Here is a 17,433-nt window from a genome sequence, read left to right on the forward strand (position 1 = left end):
CAAACCTTCAGAAGTATGAGATGAACCCCAACAACTTGGAAAGGTGGATCTCTCTCACACGTACCGACACAGACTATCCCGCAATTCAATTGATCCTCAAAGGTTTTTATTGAATAGCGGAATAGGAAATATGATCAAAAAAAGTGTATGTATCTCGCACGTACACAACCACACTAGGCCCCAATTACTATTGTTTGTACCCCTAAAAGGCTAGATGAGGAGTAGGGGGGGTATGGAACAGGCAGCACCCTCAAACCTTCAGAAGTATGAGATGAACCCCAACAACTTGGAAAGGTGGATCTCTCTCACACGTACCGACACAGACTATCCCCCAATTTAACTGATCCCCAAAGGTTTTTGATTAAATAGCGGAATAGAAAATATGATCCAAAAAAAGTGTATGTATATCACACGTACACAACCACACTAGGCCCCAATTACTATTGTTTGTACCCCTAAAAGGCTAGATGAGGAGTAGGGGGGGTATGGAACAGGCAGCACCCTCAAACCTTCAGAAGTATCAGATGAACCCCAACAACTTGGAAAGGTGGATCTCTCTCACACGTACCGACACAGACTATCCCCCAATTTAACTGATCCCCAAAGGTTTTTGATTAAATAGCGGAATAGAAAATATGATCCCAAAAAAGTGTATGTATATCACACGTACACAACCACACTGGGCCCCAATTACTATTGTTTGTACCCCTAAAAGGCTAGATGAGGAGTAGGGGGAGTATGGAACAGGCAGCACCCTCAAACCTTCAGAAGTATGAGATGAACCCCAACAACTTGGAAAGGTGGATCTCTCTCACACGTACCGACACAGACTATCCCGCAATTCAATTGATCCTCAAAGGTTTTTATTGAATAGCGGAATAGGAAATATGATCAAAAAAAGTGTATGTATCTCGCACGTACACAACCACACTAGGCCCCAATTACTATTGTTTGTACCCCTAAAAGGCTAGATGAGGAGTAGGGGGGGTATGGAACAGGCAGCACCCTCAAACCTTCAGAAGTATGAGATGAACCCCAACAACTTGGAAAGGTGGATCTCTCTCACACGTACCGACACAGACTATCCCCCAATTTAACTGATCCCCAAAGGTTTTTGATTAAATAGCGGAATAGAAAATATGATCCAAAAAAAGTGTATGTATATCACACGTACACAACCACACTAGGCCCCAATTACTATTGTTTGTACCCCTAAAAGGCTAGATGAGGAGTAGGGGGGGTATGGAACAGGCAGCACCCTCAAACCTTCAGAAGTATGAGATGAACCCCAACAACTTGGAAAGGTGGATCTCTCTCACACGTACCGACACAGACTATCCCCCAATTTAACTGATCCCCAAAGGTTTTTGATTAAATAGAGGAATAGAAAATATGATCCCAAAAAAGTGTATGTATATCACACGTACACAACCACACTAGGCCCCAATTACTATTGTTTGTACCCCTAAAAGGCTAGATGAGGAGTAGGGGGAGTATGGAACAGGCAGCACCCTCAAACCTTCAGAAGTATGAGATGAACCCCAACAACTTGGAAAGGTGGATCTCTCTCACACGTACCGACACAGACTATCCCGCAATTCAATTGATCCTCAAAGGTTTTTATTGAATAGCGGAATAGGAAATATGATCAAAAAAAGTGTATGTATCTCGCACGTACACAACCACACTAGGCCCCAATTACTATTGTTTGTACCCCTAAAAGGCTAGATGAGGAGTAGGGGGGGTATGGAACAGGCAGCACCCTCAAACCTTCAGAAGTATGAGATGAACCCCAACAACTTGGAAAGGTGGATCTCTCTCACACGTACCGACACAGACTATCCCCCAATTTAACTGATCCCCAAAGGTTTTTGATTAAATAGCGGAATAGAAAATATGATCCCAAAAAAGTGTATGTATATCACACGTACACAACCACACTGGGCCCCAATTACTATTGTTTGTACCCCTAAAAGGCTAGGAGTAGGGGGAGTATGGAACAGGCAGCACCCTCAAACCTTCAGAAGTATGAGATGAACCCCAACAACTTGGAAAGGTGGATCTCTCTCACACGTACCAACACAGACTATCCCGCAATTCAATTGATCCTCAAAGGTTTTTATTGAATAGCGGAATAGGAAATATGATCAAAAAAAGTGTATGTATCTCGCACGTACACAACCACACTAGGCCCCAATTACTATTGTTTGTACCCCTAAAAGGCTAGATGAGGAGTAGGGGGGGTATGGAACAGGCAGCACCCTCAAACCTTCAGAAGTATGAGATGAACCCCAACAACTTGGAAAGGTGGATCTCTCTCACACGTACCGACACAGACTATCCCCCAATTTAACTGATCCCCAAAGGTTTTTGATTAAATAGCGGAATAGAAAATATGATCCAAAAAAAGTGTATGTATATCACACGTACACAACCACACTAGGCCCCAATTACTATTGTTTGTACCCCTAAAAGGCTAGATGAGGAGTAGGGGGGGTATGGAACAGGCAGCACCCTCAAACCTTCAGAAGTATGAGATGAACCCCAACAACTTGGAAAGGTGGATCTCTCTCACACGTACCGACACAGACTATCCCCCAATTTAACTGATCCCCAAAGGTTTTTGATTAAATAGCGGAATAGAAAATATGATCCCAAAAAAGTGTATGTATATCACACGTACACAACCACACTGGGCCCCAATTACTATTGTTTGTACCCCTAAAAGGCTAGATGAGGAGTAGGGGGAGTATGGAACAGGCAGCACCCTCAAACCTTCAGAAGTATGAGATGAACCCCAACAACTTGGAAAGGTGGATCTCTCTCACACGTACCGACACAGACTATCCCGCAATTCAATTGATCCTCAAAGGTTTTTATTGAATAGCGGAATAGGAAATATGATCAAAAAAAGTGTATGTATCTCGCACGTACACAACCACACTAGGCCCCAATTACTATTGTTTGTACCCCTAAAAGGCTAGATGAGGAGTAGGGGGGGTATGGAACAGGCAGCACCCTCAAACCTTCAGAAGTATGAGATGAACCCCAACAACTTGGAAAGGTGGATCTCTCTCACATGTACCGACACAGACTATCCCCCAATTTAACTGATCCCCAAAGGTTTTTGATTAAATAGCGGAATAGAAAATATGATCCCAAAAAAGTGTATGTATATCACACGTACACAACCACACTGGGCCCCAATTACTATTGTTTGTACCCCTAAAAGGCTAGGAGTAGGGGGAGTATGGAACAGGCAGCACCCTCAAACCTTCAGAAGTATGAGATGAACCCCAACAACTTGGAAAGGTGGATCTCTCTCACACGTACCAACACAGACTATCCCCCAATTTAACTGATCCCCAAAGGTTTTTGATTAAATAGCGGAATAGAAAATATGATCCCAAAAAAGTGTATGTATATCACACGTACACAACCACACTAGGCCCCAATTACTATTGTTTGTACCCCTAAAAGGCTAGGAGTAGGGGGAGTATGGAACAGGCAGCACCCTCAAACCTTCAGAAGTATGAGATGAACCCCAACAACTTGGAAAGGTGGATCTCTCTCACACGTACCAACACAGACTATCCCCCAATTTAACTGATCCCCAAAGGTTTTTGATTAAATAGCGGAATAGAAAATATGATCCCAAAAAAGTGTATGTATATCACACGTACACAACCACACTAGGCCCCAATTACTATTGTTTGTACCCCTAAAAGGCTAGGAGTAGGGGGAGTATGGAACAGGCAGCACCCTCAAACCTTCAGAAGTATGAGATGAACCCCAACAACTTGGAAAGGTGGATCTCTCTCACACGTACCAACACAGACTATCCCCCAATTTAACTGATCCCCAAAGGTTTTTGATTAAATAGCGGAATAGAAAATATGATCCAAAAAAAGTGTATGTATATCACACGTACACAACCACACTAGGCCCCAATTACTATTGTTTGTACCCCTAAAAGGCTAGGAGTAGGGGGAGTATGGAACAGGCAGCACCCTCAAACCTTCAGAAGTATGAGATGAACCCCAACAACTTGGAAAGGTGGATCTCTCTCACACGTACCAACACAGACTATCCCCCAATTTAACTGATCCCCAAAGGTTTTTGATTAAATAGCGGAATAGAAAATATGATCCCAAAAAAGTGTATGTATATCACACGTACACAACCACACTAGGCCCCAATTACTATTGTTTGTACCCCTAAAAGGCTAGGAGTAGGGGGAGTATGGAACAGGCAGCACCCTCAAACCTTCAGAAGTATGAGATGAACCCCAACAACTTGGAAAGGTGGATCTCTCTCACACGTACCAACACAGACTATCCCCCAATTTAACTGATCCCCAAAGGTTTTTGATTAAATAGCGGAATAGAAAATATGATCCCAAAAAAGTGTATGTATATCACACGTACACAACCACACTAGGCCCCAATTACTATTGTTTGTACCCCTAAAAGGCTAGGAGTAGGGGGAGTATGGAACAGGCAGCACCCTCAAACCTTCAGAAGTATGAGATGAACCCCAACAACTTGGAAAGGTGGATCTCTCTCACACGTACCAACACAGACTATCCCCCAATTTAACTGATCCCCAAAGGTTTTTGATTAAATAGCGGAATAGAAAATATGATCCCAAAAAAGTGTATGTATATCACACGTACACAACCACACTAGGCCCCAATTACTATTGTTTGTACCCCTAAAAGGCTAGGAGTAGGGGGAGTATGGAACAGGCAGCACCCTCAAACCTTCAGAAGTATGAGATGAACCCCAACAACTTGGAAAGGTGGATCTCTCTCACACGTACCAACACAGACTATCCCCCAATTTAACTGATCCCCAAAGGTTTTTGATTAAATAGCGGAATAGAAAATATGATCCCAAAAAAGTGTATGTATATCACACGTACACAACCACACTAGGCCCCAATTACTATTGTTTGTACCCCTAAAAGGCTAGATGAGGAGTAGGGGGAGTATGGAACAGGCAGCACCCTCAAACCTTCAGAAGTATGAGATTGTGTTCACTGTACCCCACAAAGATTGAGTTCACTGCACCCCACAATGATTGTGTTCACTGCACCCCACAAAGATTGTGTTCACTGCACCTCACAAAGATTGTGTTCACTGTACCCCCCAAAGATTGTGTTCACTGCACCCCACAAAGATTCTGTTCACTGTACCCCACAAAGATTGTGTTCACTGCACCCCAAAAAGATTGTGTTCACTGCACCCCAAAAAGGATGTTGTTCACTCCACCCCAAAAAGATTGTGTTCACTGCACCCCACAAAGATTGTGTTCACTGCACCCCAAAAAGATTGTGTTCACTGCACCCCAAAAATGATTTTGTTCACTGCACCCCAAAAAGGATTTTGTTCACTGCACCCCAAAAAGGATGTTGTTCACTCCACCCCAAAAAGATTGTGTTCACTGCACCCCAAAAAGATTGTGTTCACTGCACCCCACAAAGGATTTTGTTCACTGCACCCCAAAAAGATTGTGTTCACTGCACCCCAAAAAGGATGTTGTTCACTGCACCCCAAAAAGGATTTTGTTCACTGCACCCCAAAAAGATTGTGTTCACTGCACCCCACAAAGGATTTTGTTCACTGCACCCCACAAAGATTGTGTTCACTGCACACCAAAAAGGATTGTGTTCACTGCACCCCAAAAAGATTTTGTTCACTGCACCCCAAAAAGATTGTGTTCACTGCAGCCCAAAAAGATTGTGTTCACTGCAGCCCAAAAAGATTGTGTTCACTGCAGCCCAAAAAGATTGTGTTCACTGCAGCCCAAAAAGATTGTGTTCACTGCAGCCCAAAAAGATTGTGTTCACTGCAGCTCACACACAGAAAAATGGATGTGGATCACTGACACCTGCCTATCTCCAATCCCACACCACACAGCAATATCGATTGTAGTTTGTAGAACACAGTTTCCCTAAAATTCAGCAGACTCTGTCCCTAACAGGATTGAGAAGAGATCGTAGATCAGGATTGAGTGCAGATTCACCCCACCCCCCACACAGCAATATCGATTGTAGTTTGTAGAAGACACTGACCCTATAATTCAGCAGACTCTATCCCTAAAATGCCTACAACTCGCCCTGCCTAAACACTCCGACCTGTCCCTCAATTCTATCCGGACACAAATGGTTTTTTCCTGCCTATCTTTCCCTAATCAGCAGCCAGCACGTTGATGTGTGCTCTGTCCCTGAATCTAAGCAGCATAATGACGCCGCTGCGGCTGCCTCGAACTTATAAAGACTTGGTCACATGCTTCAGACGGCCAATCACAGCTACTGAGACATTTGCAGGCATGGCTGGGATGGCTTAAGGCACACCAGTTAAACGATTGTTGATTGGCTGTTGAAAGCCCGCCATGAAAAGAGCGCCAAAGCATGCAAAACCCGGAAATAAAACGACCGAACACGGATTTTTACCCGAACATACAGTAAAGTGTCCGTGTCCGTGTTCGGGTACAAAAAATCCAATTATTCGGTACGAACACGAATAATACAGTCCGTGTTCGCTCAACACTACTGCTTACCAGACCCTTAAGGCCTTCTGAGCAAATAGGTAGACCACAAATCACTTAGAAATGGAGAAGGTCAAATGGATCCCAAGGAACACTCCTCAAACTATACTTAGGCGACAGGTCCAGTTGTTGTCAGTATATAGTCAATCCTCATATTATGATGAGTAAGGCCCATACATGAACAGTTAAGGAGAAGAAAGGGGCACATATCGTAATATCGTAAACAATAAAACACATTTATTTAAAAAGTGCACTTACTAAAACATAGTGGCAGGTGAGCATTTACACAATGAATCCCACATGAGTAAAGACCGAAGCTGCGGCGTCCCGCGTATACACGGAAATTCTCGGACTGCTCTGGACCGCTCTGGATTGGCTAGGCACGTTTCGCTCTCCCACAGGGACACAGCTATTGTTAACGCCCTGTGGGAGGGCGAAATGCGCCTAGCCAATCCAGAGCGTACCACGTCACTTCCGATCGGTGGAACGCACTCCGGAAGTACACCGGAACCACTGCACAAGCTTAGGAGGAAATCAGTTCATTTAAATGCGAGTGGATATTTTTATTGTTAATAAATCATTTTTACATACTTCACCATGGAGATCCCTTCTTTTTATATTGAATCACGGAGCTACACAGTAGTCTAAGCAGCCCATACTTGAGCAACGTATCCCCACCAGCATTTATACAGACGGGACCAGGATCATATCTAAGTTCCAGGCTTATGATCTTCACCTTTCTGGTTGGTAGGGTCACCATTGGGGAGCACAATTTGGACCACGTTTACAGCACCTAAAGAAGCATTTATCAAGCACTTTAAGCACATTATATGGACTAATATTTATATTACTGCTTTTGATCACGGATTGTTATATTTATGTTCATAAGTGTGCACAGCCTATTGCATTAGGGTGTGCACCCAAATGTTTTAAAACATTAATTGGTGTCAGTAGAGCAGTGGATTTTGTCAGTAGAGCAGTGGAGTTCTCAGTAGGGCAGAGGTTGGTGTCAGTAGACCAGTGGATGGTGTCAGTATTATTTTATTTTTATTATTTCATTCTTGATTATTCTTTACAACTTTTTTTAGGGCTTGGTGAAATATCAGCAGGGGGAATCTGTGCCACACAGGGAGATTAGGGTGTGCCCAGGCACACCCGGCACACCCCCTGCACATACCTATGTTTATGTTTAACAAAGATATGGGTATATATATTTGATGTCCTACAGTACTGTTTATTGTATCACACAGATTAAGCACAGTTGCCACTTTATTCGTATATATAGCAGCGTTGAAATTGTTTGGTATGTCAGTTTAAAGTCACAGGCACTTTTTTATGTTAGCAGCAGCTAATATTAATTTATCTAAATTTTGTTGCACAGGCACTTTTTCATTTAATTTCATCCATAAGCGCGAGGTTCCTTTTGCTGTAGCAAATTTACACTGTTATACAAGCTGTACACTCACTACTTTACATTGTAGCAAAGTGCAATTTCTTCAGTGTTGGCACATGAAACGATATAATAAAAAATTCACAAAAATGTAAGGGGTGTACTCACTTTTGTGAGATGCTGTGTGTGTGTGTGTATATATATATATATATATATATATATATATATAGTATTTAAAAAAGACAATAGTTTGTCGTTAAATAAATATAGATATACTCTTGTCTGGAAACATTTGTAACACATTTTATGTGCTGCAAAGGTTATAATGTATCATTTCTAGGGTTATCTCCAACTTATAATAGTGACAGCTAGACTTCTCCATGTCTATGAGACCCCCCCCCTCCCTTTCCCCAGAGAATTCAACCCCGCTGATGAACAACATTGCTGTTTCCCAACCAGGCCTAAAAAATATACACAAGTCAGGCGGTGATCAATACTGTTCTGCAGCAAGCCACTTGCGTCTGATAAATGCTCTGCTAGAGGAAGGTAGAGAGAGGGAATCTTTCACCGCGGACAGCAGTCAGCCACACATCAAAAAATGTCTTAATCTAAGGCAGAGGAATTAAGAGCTGTGTGGTCCTGAGGTGAGCACTATTGGCTCTTGTAGATGATTGATTGATTGATAACAAGACTTTTGGCATCAATCCTGTGCAAAACTGGGCTGAAGTCACATTACTTCTTAAAAAAACAGAAAGTACAGAAAAAACAGTACCACCGATCAACTAAATGTGCAGAAAGCCAGGTTCAATCTTTGTGGCACAGCTATGAAGAATATGTCATAGCTGTATAAATGATAATAATGGCATAAAGCCATTGAATTTGACTTGACATTAGCCTCTTGCAATCCCCTATATGGTAGCACTAAGACTAAGAGGGGTGGGCAGGCCTGGGAATTAGTCAGGTGTGTATGAGCATGACTATATCTACTGGGGCCAAATAATTCAATTTTAGTCTCATCTGACCATAACACCCTTTTCCATGTGGCCTCAGAATCTTCAAGGTGTGTTTTAAAGTGGTTAGATGAGACTAAAATTTAATTATTTGGCCTCAACACCAAACGATATGTCTGGCAGAAATCGAATACAGCTCACCATCCAAATAACAGCATTCCTAAAGTAAAGCATGGAGGTGGTAATACCCAGTTTAGGGGATATTTATCTGCAGCAGAGACTAGAGCATTTGTAAGGATTGAAGAAAAATGGATTGGGCAAATTACCATCAAATTCTTGAGAAAATTTGCTGCCCTCTGCCAGAAAGTTGTCAATGGTAAGAAGGTTTACCTTCCATCATAACAATGACCCAAAATCATAGGCATGCATACGGGGTGTGCCTTGGCACACCCTAATCAGCCCATGAAGACAGGGCTCTGACATTAGCTCTGTACTTTCCACTTCGAGGAGCGCTGTGACTTCTAAATACAGAAGCCCGGCTTCTGTATTTAGAAATGACAGGGCTCCTCTAAAAGCCTGTACCGCACCCTCCCTGCCATCCTCGGGGACTGTACTGTTACATACAGAAGAGTGTGACATACACTGGGTAAAAGAGCCAAGGAAGCTTCCTCTAAGCTCCTCCTCGGCTCTTACTTGCCTGATCGCAGACCCTGCGGAGGAGTCTAGGAGGAAGAATATGTCCCACCCTCTCCCCATCGAGCCGCGCTGTATCTGAGGTCTGTGTAGGGGAAGAGAGGGGATTTTTTGGTGGCATTTTTACAGCTTGGGGAGGGGGGAGAAGAGGATTTACACTGGATGGGGGGGATAGGGGGACTTGTACTAGGATTGAGATGCCAATCCAGTCAAGGATGTTTGTGTGGGAGGTGGTACACTGCTGACCCCTGAATTCTGTAAACTGTGCACCTGAACTCCATGCACTAAACACTGTGCACCATTGAACACTGTGCACCCCTGAGCACCACGCACCCCTGTACACTGCGCACCCTTGAGCTCCACACCCTGTACACTGCGCCCCTCTGAACACCATGCACCCTTGAGCTCCACACCCACACACACCCCTCTACACCCACACCCTCCACACTGTACACTGTGCAACCCTGTACATTGTGCACCCCTGTACACTGCGCCCCCTGAAATCCATGCAACCTTGAGCTCTGCACCCTGTACACCGCACACCCCTGAACACCGTGCACCCCTGTACACTGCACACTCCTGAACACTGTGCACCCCTGTACACTATGCACCCCTAAACACCATGCACCCTTGAGCTCCGCACCCTGTACACTTCGCCCCACTGAACTCTGCACTCTGTACACTGCACACCACTGAGCTCAACACCCTGTACACTGTGCACCACTGAGCCCTGAACCCTGTACACTGCACACCACTGAGCTCTGCTCCCTGTATACTGCACACCACTGAGCTCCGCACCCTGTCCAATGTGCACCACACCCTGTCCACTGTGCACCACTGAGCTCCGCATCCTGTACACTGTGCACCACTGAGCTCCGCACCCTGTACACTTCCCACCTCTGAGCTCCGCACCCTGTACACTGCGCACCCCTGAGCTCCGCACCCTGTAAACTTCGCACCCCTGAAGTCGGCACTCTGAACACTGAGCACCCCTGAACCCTGTACTCTACACTGTGCACCCTGAACTCTACACACTGCGTACCCCTGAACTCTGCACTCTAAACACTGTGCACCGCTGAACTCCCCGTGGTTGAGCTCCTGCACCTGTTCTCTGAGAAAGAGAAAAAAAAAAAATATATATATATATATATATATATATATATACACACACACAGATGCATGTTTGCTTGAGCTTTGAGGTGCACACCCTAATGCAATAAGCTGCACACACCTATGCCCAAAGCACACAGCAAAAATGACCACACAGTGGTTAAAGGAAAAAAATGTCCTTGCATGGCCTAGTCAGAGCCCAGACCTAAACCCCATTGAAAATCTGTGGAATGACTTTAAGACTGCAGTCCACAAATGATCACTATCAAATGTAGTTGAACTTGAGAAGTTCTGCAAAAAAGAGTGGGCAAATATTGCAAAGTCTAGATGTGTAAAGTTAGTAGAGACATATCATCACAGACTAAAGGCTGTAATTAAAGCAAAATGTGGTCCAACAAAATACTGACATAAGGAGGGTGATCCTTTTTCCAACTCATTGATTCTGTTTTTGAATTTTTTTTTCCCTGACATGCTGGTGTTATATCTTTCACTTGGATTTTATAAGTTGCACTAATAAATACAGCTGGATTAAAAAAAATGTGTCTGTCTTCATTTCAGGCTGCAAAGCAAGAAAATGTGATTATTTTAAAGGGGGTAATTCCTTTCTATATGACCAGACATAGTAGTCCATGTGGGTGTCCATATACTTATTCAATAGTATCTCCAGTCTGCGGGGGAGAGATTGTGAGAAACTATTCTTAACCAAGGTTCCATGGAAGGTTGCTAGGGGTTCCCTGACCTGTGGCTGATTAACCTCCCATCTGCTGGTGCCTGGATAGTTCCATGTCCAAAGATACTTGGAAGAGCCAGCCACATGACACCACATGCTGGTAAGGGTGGCATTGTTACCACCATCGTAAGGGGCATTCTTCCCACCGACCACCAATAAATTGATTTTAGCAGGGTTTCCCTCAGACCAAAAGATTATTTAAGGGTTCCTCTGAGGTATAAAGGTTGAGAAAGGCTGCTCTAAACAAATCTTCTAACACATAAGAAATTAGATCAAGCTGCTCCCTACTAAACCACAATCAGCATAAAGTATACCCTACAGAATATAAAGAAAGAAAAAAGAAAGGCACATCTGATTTCTTTTAAGTGTTTGTGGAGGATCCTACCACATATTGAAATTTAGACCTCAGGGCTCATGAGTCACTTTAAAGCTACAGAGCTGTTTATCTAAATGGTCTGCAGCTATTTTAGGGTAGATGACACAAACACAGATAAGATGTAAAATAAGGTCTTTTATTAATAAATTAAAGGTTGCTGCTCAGGAAAGTTATAAAAAAAAATAATAAATATAAGGGTCTGTTTCGAAAGACTTTAATGCACAAATGCATTGTGCTTTTAAAATCAGTTTGAGAGGCTACTGAGGGCATTCAGTTTTCACTGCACGTGTATTTGATCTGCAGCTGAACTGTACTTCAGCTGCTTCACGCTGATTTTGCACTCCCATAGACTTATACTGTATGCGGCACAAAGTATTTCTGAGTTGAACAAAGGCCCATTGGCACTTATAATGATTTACACCCATGCATTGAGACAGAAATAACTAAATAACTACTATGCTAAGATTTAACAAACCTGCACACCCACCTACTCACTCCTACCTGTCCTTTCCTAGAATGCTTAGAGCAGCGCATCTATGTTCCCTCTTTCTCCTTCTCTTTAAATGCATCCAAACCTTTAGGGCTCATTCACATAACCCACACACTAATACAGGCCATCCATTGCATCCAATGTGTAGCAGATCTATGGCCTTATCTGCTGTTCATAGATATTCCAAAACCCCTGCAGACCGAACCTTTAATACTCTAATTTTGTTCTTTTTTTCTATTTTACATTTCAGTATAGAAGGGAGGGGACTAAGGAAGTATAAATTAAGCATGGGTGCTTCAACTTATTCCAACATAGCCCAAAGTTCCTGGGACTAGTCTGTGAAATTACTGGAGACCTTCATTTCAAGTCTAAAGGCCCATACACACGATAAGAAATTTGGAAGAAACATTTTGTACAGCAGATTATCTGACCGTTAGTGTAGGACTTTCGACAGCGCATTGCAACTTTTTGGACGACAAAACCTGAAGGTGCGGGCTAGAAAATTTTTATTGTAAGTGAACACAACATCCGTTTATATAGTACAGTTTAAACATATAACTTCACTTTCGACATTGTATTCTGTCATACTATAATTTTGGTAAGTTTGGTAACTTCTTAATGTTCGATATGAGACTAGTATTCAAAAAAAAAAAAAAAAAGAATGATTATTTTTTCGATAATCTCATCGTGTGTACCAGGCTTTATTCAAAGAAGAAACATACCTAGCAAGTTTTCCAGCCCAAAAGAAATGCCCAGAGTTAAATAAGTAAAACAATAGACAAAAGGCCTACATAACAGGGGTTAAAGGGGCTTTTACATAGGGGGGGTCAAGAATGTTAAGGTTGTAATAAATTTAGATAAATAGAATTAATCGGATTGGGGAAAAGTTTGGGAAGGGAGTTTTGGGTGGAAGTATTGTGCTAACAAAAGAGGTGGTCTTCAGTTGGAGGGCAGACAGCAAGGAACAGCTTCCCATCCTCCCGCCCTAGGTTTGGTGGTTGATATTCCGTGTTGGGTATCTGAAGTGGTGAGAAGTCAGGTATGAAGTTTGGCGGGGTGCAAGGTCCTTTTAGGTTAATATGGGCTCATAAAGGCACGGTGTAGGGACCCATCTTAGGTACGGCTCCCTGATGGTGGGATGTGTATCCGTGAGTTGTCTCTGAGCTGGTGGTTTTGAGGCTGGAGGCCTGAGAAGTGGCACGCAGGTACCGTCCCTTGGTTTTGATACCTATTAGGACCTTGTAGCTCCATTTTCTTTATTCATTAGGTGTTCATGTTATGCTATTTATCGTTATTATTGTGATTTATGTTTTAGTTAATAAAAGGCTGCTATAGCCAATTATCTCCAATTTGTAGTATGTGGTTTTTAATTTTAAAGGGTGGGGGTATTGGTATAGCAGTGTTATCACAAGCCATATTTAATACCTTAGTCATGCACAGTCTGCATGCCACTAATCCCCACTGACTTTCTCTGCACTGGTACACTGTTTGAACAACTAGCACAATATCTTTAACTAGCAATAATAATTAAACATACTACAACAAGGGAAAATACCTATTTCAGCTGAAAGTTAATTCAATTGAGGCTTGCAAGCCCCAATTTATATTGCTACAGCACTGTTTATCTTAAAGTTCTGCAGTCATTTTTTTGGAAAATAAACAGAACACAGATAAGAGATGTAAAATTAGATATAGTTACTGATTTTAAAAGGGTGCTGCTCACAAAAGTAAAAAAAAAAGGAATACATCTTCACATGAAAATACAACTACACACATACCCATGCTTTAAAAAAAAAAAAACAAATCATGTACTTAGATCTTACAAAGCAGTGCAACTATATATTCCTTCAATAGAAGATCATTTTACATATTCAGTGACTGGGAGTAGAAAGTTTTATCATTGATGTACAGATCCGGACAGTTAACATTTCCAGTATAAGGTCCCTCCTACTCTTGTGCAGAGCAAAGTCTGTCTTCTGTAATGTTTCTAAACAAAGTGTGTTCACTTCCTATGAACCTTTACTTTCCTGTTATTCAACCCACATTCCTTCCCCCTTTCTTGCCAATCTGCCCATCCCACCTCCTTCTTCTCAATCTGCTCCTCACATCCACCTTCTCCTCAAACTGCTCATCCCACCCTACTTCTTCTCAATCTGCTTTTCCTACCTATCTTTTCTACAATATGCTCATCCCACTTTCTTTCTTCACAATCTGCTTATCTGACCTACCTTTTTATCAATCTGCTCTTCCTACCCGTATTCTTCTTGATCTGCTCAACCCACCCTCCTTCTCCACAATCTTCTCACCCCACTGTCTTTTTCCAGTCTGCTTATTCCATGCTTTTTTTCTCCAGTCAACTGATCTTGCCTTCCTTCTCTTTAGACAACTGGTCTTGCTTTCTTTCTTCCCAGTCTGCTTCTCCACATCAGCAACCGAATTAAAGAGTAGTTCCGCCTGGGGGAAAAAAATGAAAGTTATCAGCTACAAATACTGTAGCTGCTCACTTTTAATATATAGACACTTACCTATCCAGGGAGCCTGCAATGTCGGCACCCCAGCCGATTTTTTGATCAGCTGTCAGGTGCTGCCACCACCATTCGTAATAACTTTCTACTCCCAGTCACTGAATATGTAAAATGATCTGGAACTCTCCCTGATGAAGAATAACACTCATCCAGAGCTTCCCAAACATTTATTATCTTCCCAGCCACATTCTAAATGCCTCCAACCAGGGTTTGGCTGGGGCATGATAAATATTCATACCGGTCATCTGAATCTCCCTGTCTATATTCTGGAAACCTTTCCCAAAGACAGGTGGGAGAAATCAAACATCCATCTTAGGAAACCCTGAACAGACAAAAATAATCAATCACTGCTCCACACACTACAGTAAAGCCAAAAAACTAAATGTACAATTGTAGCAGCCTCTAGCTAGTGTGTTAGGTGTAAATAGATTTTGTTAGTGTAGGTAAGTTGGTTTGGCTGAGATCCAGGCCTGAGTTGAATCTGGGTCTAGGTTGAGTGACTCAGGGAGGCTGGATGACTCAGCAAGCAGTATCTCTGATGCCTCCCCCTAATTTCTGGAACCTTGGAGAAGCTTCCAAAAGTAGTGGGAGGAGGCTAGGAGGAGCTGCTTGGAATATTTATGAGAGCCTCAGCCAATCTCCAGCAAATGGGCTGGCAGGGGGTAGATTCACCTCATAAATAGGCATGAGTCATGCCAGGGAGGGGCAATTGGGTGAAAGGTGGAGATGGAGTGCTGAGGAGGCTATCGGAGGCTTTTTCAGGGCGCCCCCTAGTCTAGGGTGGGGGGTGACCTCAGGCTTGGGTGCTGGAAGGATCCCCCACAACACACAGAGGAACCCCTTCCTGGAGGCACGAGAGCATGGAAAGGACAGCGGAAGTAGGTCAGCACATCTGGGAAATCTCCTGCGAAGTCATCCGGGTGGGTTGGTGAGTGCTCAGTCTTGGAGGACTGTGGAGAAGTTAGCCAGAAATACTAGTAAAAGGGGCAGCTACAGCCAGGCAGGCTATCAGTGCTTGAAGAGGTGGTGCTGGGATCGGTAGCCACAGGGATGTATGCTGGACACCAACCTTTTTTTTTACATACCAAGAGGCCTTGGGTTCCTGTCTTTAACAGGCTTTTGCTCCAAATCTGATGGCTGTGTCAGATTAATTATCAGTGTGCCAGTGGAGTACTGCAAGCAATTGAGCGCTGGAGGAAGCAGAGGAGTGTATATAGAATGTATATAGGAAAAGTTGTCCTTGGAATTGTTCTGAAGTCAAGTGGGCATTCCATAATTGCCAAACCCCCATCCAAGTTCTAATGCCTCAAAAAAATAACAAAAACAAATTCACAGACTGTTCTCTGACTTTGAATGCCTGTGGAAATTTGGTGTGCCTGGCTTTGAAGGGTGGGGATCCCATTATACTTGCGGCTCCTTAGGGGGTGCGCTACACAATTAAAAACGAAAATTATACCATCATTCTATCTTTGTTCTTGGATAGTGTCTCATAATACTGAAGCCTGAGACAGCCAGACAACCTGTATTTCTGTACAGAGGTTAGCAATTGTTTCTTAACACTATTTTTTTTATATTCCACAAGTTCTTTAGTGTTTATAAAACTTAAAAAAAGAACTATATATATATACTTTTTTTTCATTTTGGGTAGAGCAAGAGAGAGTTATAAACCCTGTCGGTTTTAATTTTTTTTTGCTATCTGCATCCAATTGTAGAGATTTCCCTTCATTCCCTATCGCTTAGTCAATAAGGAATTGAGGGGAAATCCCTGAAAATTAAGGGAATTCTTTGGGGACCCCAAGAAATATCCCCATTGGTAGATTTTTCTAAATTTACTTTTCTTTCATTTCTGGGGGTCACTTTCAATGATAATGGTAAACAGGATAAATAGAGAGGGTGAATCTCTCTAACCAGGACAAAGACAGCAATAATATTTTACAGGGGCTCTAATCCCTCCACACTCTATCCAAAACAAAAGGAAATCTTTTGCCTTTAGTTAAACTTTCACAAACTTTCAAGTGTAGAAGGCTGTGTGCTTACTGTGTTGGAAATACAATTTCAAAACTAATTAAACTGACACTGAACTTTTTATTTATTATATGGCGTATTTTTTAATGAAATCAGAACTACAATAAAATTATACTATACCTGGAAAAAGTCAAGGTTAGATATAAAAGAGAACCTGCCCTTTTGGTAAAGAGAAGGATACAATTTAATTCAAAGTACAGTTGGGAAAAAATCTGTCACCTTCTTCTTCTTCTAAAAGAAAAAGAGATCAATGGCAAAGGGTATAGGAAAGGTCAGAACTATATAGATCTATAGATACATTCTGAGGGGAATATATAGTATAGCAATTATATTATAATTGGGTTCAAATCTAAGTAATCTGGAAATGAAAGCAGTAAAACCCAAGTGTGGCTTCATCCATTACACATTATGAAAAAATTCATTAAAATAAATATTTTAACTCCTTTATTTGTTTAATTTTCTTATCTTTATTACTTCTTTAATTGCTGCTCCGGCATTGCTCCGAAATCCCCTCTGCTGACAGCAGACTGAAGAAGACCATTGCAGTTTTTGTGAGATCAGCTGGCTTTCATCAATGGTCCTACACACCTCTG

Source organism: Pelophylax lessonae, assembly GCF_965119305.1.
Source record: "Pelophylax lessonae genome assembly, chromosome: 6".
In the NCBI taxonomy this organism is placed as follows: Eukaryota; Metazoa; Chordata; class Amphibia; order Anura; family Ranidae; genus Pelophylax; species Pelophylax lessonae.